Below are 7157 nucleotides of genomic sequence, written 5' to 3' on the forward strand. Positions count from 1 at the left end.
AAAACCGTGTCCTTCATATTTTTTTTATTCTCATTAGTACCTTTAGTACCTTATCTCTCTCTCATACGAATTGAGCCTCCATTTTTGTCAATTCTTGTTTGTGACTCCTCTACAAGTTTAAAACTTAACTTTATTCTCTAAAAACTATGAACTTCCTCCAATCGAGTTTCTTTAAAAATATGTTTATCAAATAAACATTAATTCATGTCAATCATAACTTTATTTTATGACTTTCATCTCATATCAATCATGAATTTATTTTCTTGTTTTTTTATTCCTATCCTACTCGAAAATCCATATATGTCATCTCACTTTTCTTTATGTCTACTTTTACTCCTTCCACGCATATCCATAAAAATACTTCTTATATAAATAATTATTACTCTTCACTCATGAATATCTTTTTGTCTCATCATCTCTCTTACCACTATTCAAAGTCAAAGTGTGTCCTCATATTTACGTATACTCATAAAAATTACAAATATGAAAACACATTAATCATGACACATTTTTTTAAGTCATTTTTTTCTTTCAAAAATGTCATATCTTTCAAAGTACACATCACATGATCACCCTATGACCTATTTCCATAAAAACTATTTCTATATTAAATAAGCAATCATGACATTTCTTTCCATCCGTGACTATGCCTCTCTCTTATTGTATATCTCTCTAAAATCGAGAATCATTAAAGTCTTGTCTCCAAGCAAAACTTTATTTATTCTAACTCTACTTTATGTCATATCTAAATCAAGTAAATGTTGTCCTTTATAAACTTTCTCTCTTCTCTACATATCCGTATCATCTTTTTATGTCTTTCACTCGCCTTTCACGCTTATCCATATATATAAATAAAAACTATTATTGCCTCTCACTCATACCCCATGGGTTGTCCTATTCTAAACTCTCTATTCACGAATTTAGAATACCTCCACATAAAGTAAAAAGTTGCTTATTTTATTAGGCCATTATTTTCAAAATCATTCACTCTTTTTAGTTCAACATGACACCCCATACTCTATTAATGGCTTCTCTCACTAGTCGATAAACTCACCCATAGTAAAATCTATATATATACTATATATTTCAATACTATGTCCTTCTCAACCTAATATAATACACTATCCTCAAACATTGATTTGATTTGTCATTCACAAGTCTCTTAACTTACTACTCACGGATTTTCTTATTTGACTAAAATCTAAAAATCACTCACTTCCAATGTCATTCAAAACCTATCAAAATTATTTTCATTCCTCTATTTAATGGATTGGTTCATCACACACCAATTTCACTCGTATCTATCTATCATCCTACAAACTATTACCCACTTCAAACTCGCCCTTCTTAGTCCTCCTTTTTCCTTACAAACTCTTGCAATGGCCTCTTCCTCCTCCAACAATGTGATTACTGCAGCAGATCTAAGGTATCCAGATTTGTTTCACAATTATAACTTACTATGCTCTCGCCCCATTCATGAAGGTAAATTGGTTAACTTTGACGACTTCATGCTCTTTGACTTAGACACCTATCTCCCTGAACTCAAACCTCTACTAGGATCTTCATCCCAAGCTGCCTATTATCCCGAACTAGTTCGACTGTTTTATACCAACTTCTCTACTGATCATGAACAAACCACAATCACCAGCAAAGTCCGAGGAAAGCTGATGATTTTCGATGCTTCCGACCTAGGTAGAATTCTAAACCTACCTTCCACCGGTACCGACCTTAACACCATAGTACCAATCGAATGATTGGTACTTCGAAAAATACTTCTCTGCACCAACTGCTACCAACTTCCATGGCACATGAGGAATCTCCAACCTCATGCTCAACTACTTGCCCAAATTCTTCTCCACAACATCTATCCCAAGCTTCCCCGCCAGGGATTAGTTCCTCGAAAAATCTCTCTTCTTATCTACGCAATTTTTTCTTCGCTTCCGATAAACTGGTCATCCATTTTTTTCGACCTTTTTATTCGTTATCAAAAATTCGAGCCTCTTTATTTTGGGTGTTTCATAACTCCCATTCTCAAATACTTCAAAGTACCCCTTCACAACGAACTCATCCTCCGTCCCTCTCAGGTCCTCGATGATACCACCTTCAATCTAAGTTCCCTGCACATGCCCGGCTCTGATGAAGCAGATCCAACATCCTCCTTCAATTACTTTTCTGTTATGATGGATATCGAGCACTCTCAGGATCGTATCCTTCGTAATCAAGCCCTGTTGCAGCAGACTCGCAAGCGGAATTGTGCCGACCGAACACATTCACCTCCTCCACCTTCGAGATAAACTCATTTTTTTTGGTCTGTAATAACTTTTAATTACTTTTGGACTGTAATATTTGGTCTGTAATAACTCTCTTACTCTGATCCCTTCCTTTTTGTCCATGACAAAGGGGGAGAAAACCTGTCTCCATTATTGGAGAAATACTCTCTTTAAACTTTTTTCAAATATTTTATCATATTATTATTTCTATGCATAATGTCTTTTTGACAGGGGGAGCATATTTTGTCATCATCAAAAAGGGGGAGAATGTTGAAAAACTCCGTTTTGATGTCACATAATATGATACACTGTCTCATTTGATTCTATATAATATGATAATATGCCTTCTTGAAAAAATGTTATATTATGACTGGATATGTTTTGCCATAAATCTAACGAGTATTTGATGCAAGGATATCTCACCCAAAAAGGATGGAGTCCTCCTGTTCAAGTACAACTATGGTGCAATCATACTCCTTGAAGAAAAGCTTGATGAGCCATGCATTACTAAAGAGCATCCAAAAAGTTCGGCTACCTCAAGATTGAAGATTGTATTTTTCTTCTTTAGAGTCATATGTAACAGAACCTTCAGAAACATGCATATTGCACAGTACATAACCATTCATAAACACTATATCATAAAAGTATACGATAGTTTCAAAAAGCTCCTTTTTGAAAACCAATAATTGTACCTTCTTACAACCCTTTATGAAAAAGATATTTTGTCATGTAATAATTGTACCTTACACTATATACAAGACAACATGAAAAAGAAATGTAGGAAAAAGACAAAAACATAAAATCGGCTACATAAGAAAAACAAATATAATATGTTTTTGAAAAGACTTTAGTTACCTTCTTTAAAGAAATGTTTTTTTAATATAAGAAGAAGACAAAAACATAAATCGGCTACACAAAAGAAAAACAAATATAATATGTTTTTGAAAAGACTCTAGTTATCTTCTTTAAAGAAATGTTTCTAATATAAGAAGAAGACAAAAACATAAATCGGCTACACAAAAGAAAAACAAATAAAATATGTTTTTGAAAGGACTCTAGTTACCTTTTTACAAAACCATAGAATGTCGACTTACTTGAAGTCATCATTCTCTTTACAAAGCATTAAATGCCTTCTGTAACAAATCCTTGTTAATATCCTTCTCAAAGAATGTCGACCTTCTTTTGGTCCTCATTCTCTCTGAAGACTTTGAAAAACACAACATAAAGAAAACACTTGACATGACTATGTACAAATAAATATCTCAAAGCACTCATTGTACTTACACTCATTTAAAGTAAAGAAGTACTTATGTACCTCAAATCATTAATTAGAATAAAGACAAAACTACAACCCAACGTTCAATGTACTATTGTAAGAAATAGACTTTTTACATAAAATATGTATTACCTAAAATATTACAACGACTAGTGTACCCTCTATTTTACTTTTATGGAAAAAGGCATTCTCGAACTTCTCTAAAAGATATTTTTGAAATGACATAACATTTCACATTTCAAAAAGTTACAATTCCAAAATGTAACGACTACTTTTTAAAAGCTATATAAACACACTCAAATAAACTATTCAGACAATGGAATGGAATAGACGTGTGAGCTTACAACGAGAAAAATTCCTATTCGATATTTGAAAAGAGAGCCTTGAAAAAGAAAGATAAAAAGAAAAGAAAGAAAAGAGAAAAAGTCAAGTCTAGCTCTTTGACAAAGAGCATCCTCTGAGTGACAAACAGAACATTCTGAGAATCCTTCATTCGTGCATTCATATCATTCTGAAGGTTCTATAGGAAGTATTGTAACTCTGTTATTCACTGTATTCCTTCTTTGTTGAAAGAAGTAGACCTCTGTGAAAGAGGGTGTCGCCCTTCTCTGTTGAGAGAAGAAGACCTCTGTGAAAGAGGGTGTTGTCCTTCTCTGTTGAGAGAAGAAGACCTCTGAGGAAGAGGGTGTGCCCCTTCTCTGTTGAGAGAAGAAGACCTCTGAGGAAGATGGTGTTGTACTATTTATCCGGTGACTCGGATGTTATAGTGGAAAGCTCAAGTGGTTTGCTTGGGGACTGGATGTAGGTCTGGATACTGACCGAACCAGTATAAATTTTGTGTTTTATGTGTTGTGCCTTATTGCCTGATTATTTTATTTTATCGATCTATATCGTATTTCACTATTCACCCCCCCTCTAGTAGAATTTCAACTAACTCACCATAGAAACTCACCAAATTTTACAGTGTGATAGAGGACAATTAGGCAATGGTTTTTGCATTTTACAGATTTAGGATTCAACCTATGATCGAAGAATTACTACTCTGGCAATATCGATCAGAATCCGGTGAGTTAAAAACCAATGAGAAACAGCAGGCTTTTGTCTAAAATTATGGGACAAAAAGTAAACAGTGGCCAAAATCTCTGAAATTTTAGGAGGATGTTTCAAACAAACATAGAATCATATTCTTTTTTTATAGTTTTGGCATTGGACCTACGGTTGCAGGGGACACTCTAGGTTATCAGACCCCTAGATCTATTGAAATTGTAAAAATAGGAAATCAGTAGGTGAACTTTTAAAATCTAGGAAAAATAGAAATCTAAATCTTAAAATCTTGAAATTTTGAGAAATGACAGAAGATATCATGAGGATCAATTTCTTTTTTGACAAAAATAACATCTGACTTACAGGTCAAAGCGCCATGATCAATCTAAGTCGATCTAGACCCTGACAAACCTGTAACAGACGTTACAAAATGGTCCATGAAAACTGATTTTTAAAAGATATCCATTTTTATCAGAAAAACCTAGTAAAATAATAAGTCTTTCCATGAATCCACTGTATTTTACAGATCGTGATCCAGATCTCCCATGAGGGAGATCTCAGTTTAACAAGTCTGCAACAGGGGGATCCAACATTTTCACAGGGTTGAAAACCTGGTCCGGTTTCTGATTTTTAAAATGGAGCTGTAGACCTCAAATCCATTCGGGTTTTTGGCAGGAAATCAAGACCACATAAAGGTATTTAGCATGAAATTTTTAAGATTTATTGACAAAGATTTATACATGAAATAACAACTAGACTGAACTTGTAGAATAAAACCTATAGATCTCTAGGCAAATATTAATGAGGCTAACAAAAACCATCTACAAAACAGTAAAACTAATTAGATAAAATACCTAAGATATGCAATTTACATGAAAATAATGCTTAAAACAAAGAACAATAGGGATATACGAAGTTTGTTTAATGTTGGCTACTGATGAGAGGAGATTTGATCCATCTATCAGATGGATCCCTTTCTCTATGTAGCTTTAATCATAAAAGATAGAATTTTTCAATAATATAAACCCAGTTCTAAATTGGATTTTATATTAGATTCATCATCCTGAAAGAACAACAATGATGCTTTAAAGAAAATCAGTATAGCATAAGGAGGAATACATACTTACCTTGGATCAGTTGCAATGGAGGGGAACTTGTAAGTGGTAGTTGGAGGTGGAAGGTGTTGTAGTTAAAGGCTGGAATGGAGGTGGCTGGTGCAATGAAGGTGAAGATGGCTACTTCAATGGAAGGCCTGGAGGTAGCTTGTTGCTCATTGGAGGTTGGTGATGGCTTGCTGCCACGGTTGGAGGTTGAAGCAAGGCTGCACCGGTTGTGGCTGAAGTGTGTAGCTGCAGCAGTGGCTGGAACCCATAGAGGAGCTGCTATGGTGGAGGCTTGAGGCTGAAACAGTTGAAGGCTGCTGTGTAAGGATGCTGCTAAGAGAAGGGCTGAAGGTTACTGCACCAAGGGAAGGCAAGAGGGAGAGAGCGAGTAGGAGAGAAAATGAGAGGGAGAGAGGCTAGGCGTGAAAATCCAAGGGGAGGCTCCAATGCTCCAGCCGTATAGGTGCTTGTTGAAATTAGAAAAGAAGAAGTTAGGTTTTAAGGAGAGAGATGGATTTAAGAAAGAGAGGTCCAGCCACATGGTCTCCTTTAGGCAATTAGAAAAGAGGGAAAGGAAACAAAGGGGAAAGGAGGGAAGGAAGAAGAAGGAAAGAAGAGGAGGAAGGGAAAGAAGAAGAAGGAAAGAAGAGAAAAGGAAAAAGGAAGGGAAAAGGAAGAAGAAAGGAAAGAAAGAGAGGGGAAAGAAAATCTGAAACTTGTTTTTTTTTTTTTTAAGTATGGCACTACCTTAGAGTGGTCTCACACGATTTTTAAAAGAATATTAAAATAAAACTCAAAAAGCTTCAGTGTGGCGCCATTTAGAGTGGGTCCCACTTATGTTTAAAAGAATGACAAAAACAAAAAGTGGTAAAATGATTTTGTAAAATTCCTCAGAAAGATTTTTGGATATTTTTGGCAATTTTGAATTGAAATTCAAAGTTTGAAATTCTATACCCCTTTGCAGAGTGAATCCATCTTAAAAATTTGAAAATCGAGTTTGAAAGAAATCCAGATTATTTTCTTGGGAAAATAATTCTAAATTTAGAGTCTTGGGGGTAAAAATGTCAATTTGAAAACCCAGGGTTTGAAATTAAACTTTGAAAAGATTTAAAATTCAAACCTGGATTGATATTTTCAAAATTAGAGTTCTAAATCTCGAAAATGAAATGATGGAAAATGATAAAAAATGATATGAAACATCATGCAAAATGCAAACCCTAGATGAAGAAATTTGGATATTAGACCCCGATTGACAGTTGTACCAGTTTAAAAAGTGATAATTTTGACAAAAATAAACAAAATGGTTCAAGAAATGGTTTTTGTCCCTATCGGGCCAAGAATGACACTGAAAATTAGGGTTTTAACTGGTTTGAACTGGAATGAACTGAATTCTAGGGTTTCAGAACTCAAATGGACTGACAAAACACTGGCTCAACTGAACTCCTAGAATGATTGGTCGAGAAA

The sequence above is a fragment of the Nuphar pumila genome, chromosome 13 (assembly GCF_984573655.1).
Source record: "Nuphar pumila chromosome 13, dmNupPumi1.hap1.1, whole genome shotgun sequence".
In the NCBI taxonomy this organism is placed as follows: Eukaryota; Viridiplantae; Streptophyta; class Magnoliopsida; order Nymphaeales; family Nymphaeaceae; genus Nuphar; species Nuphar pumila.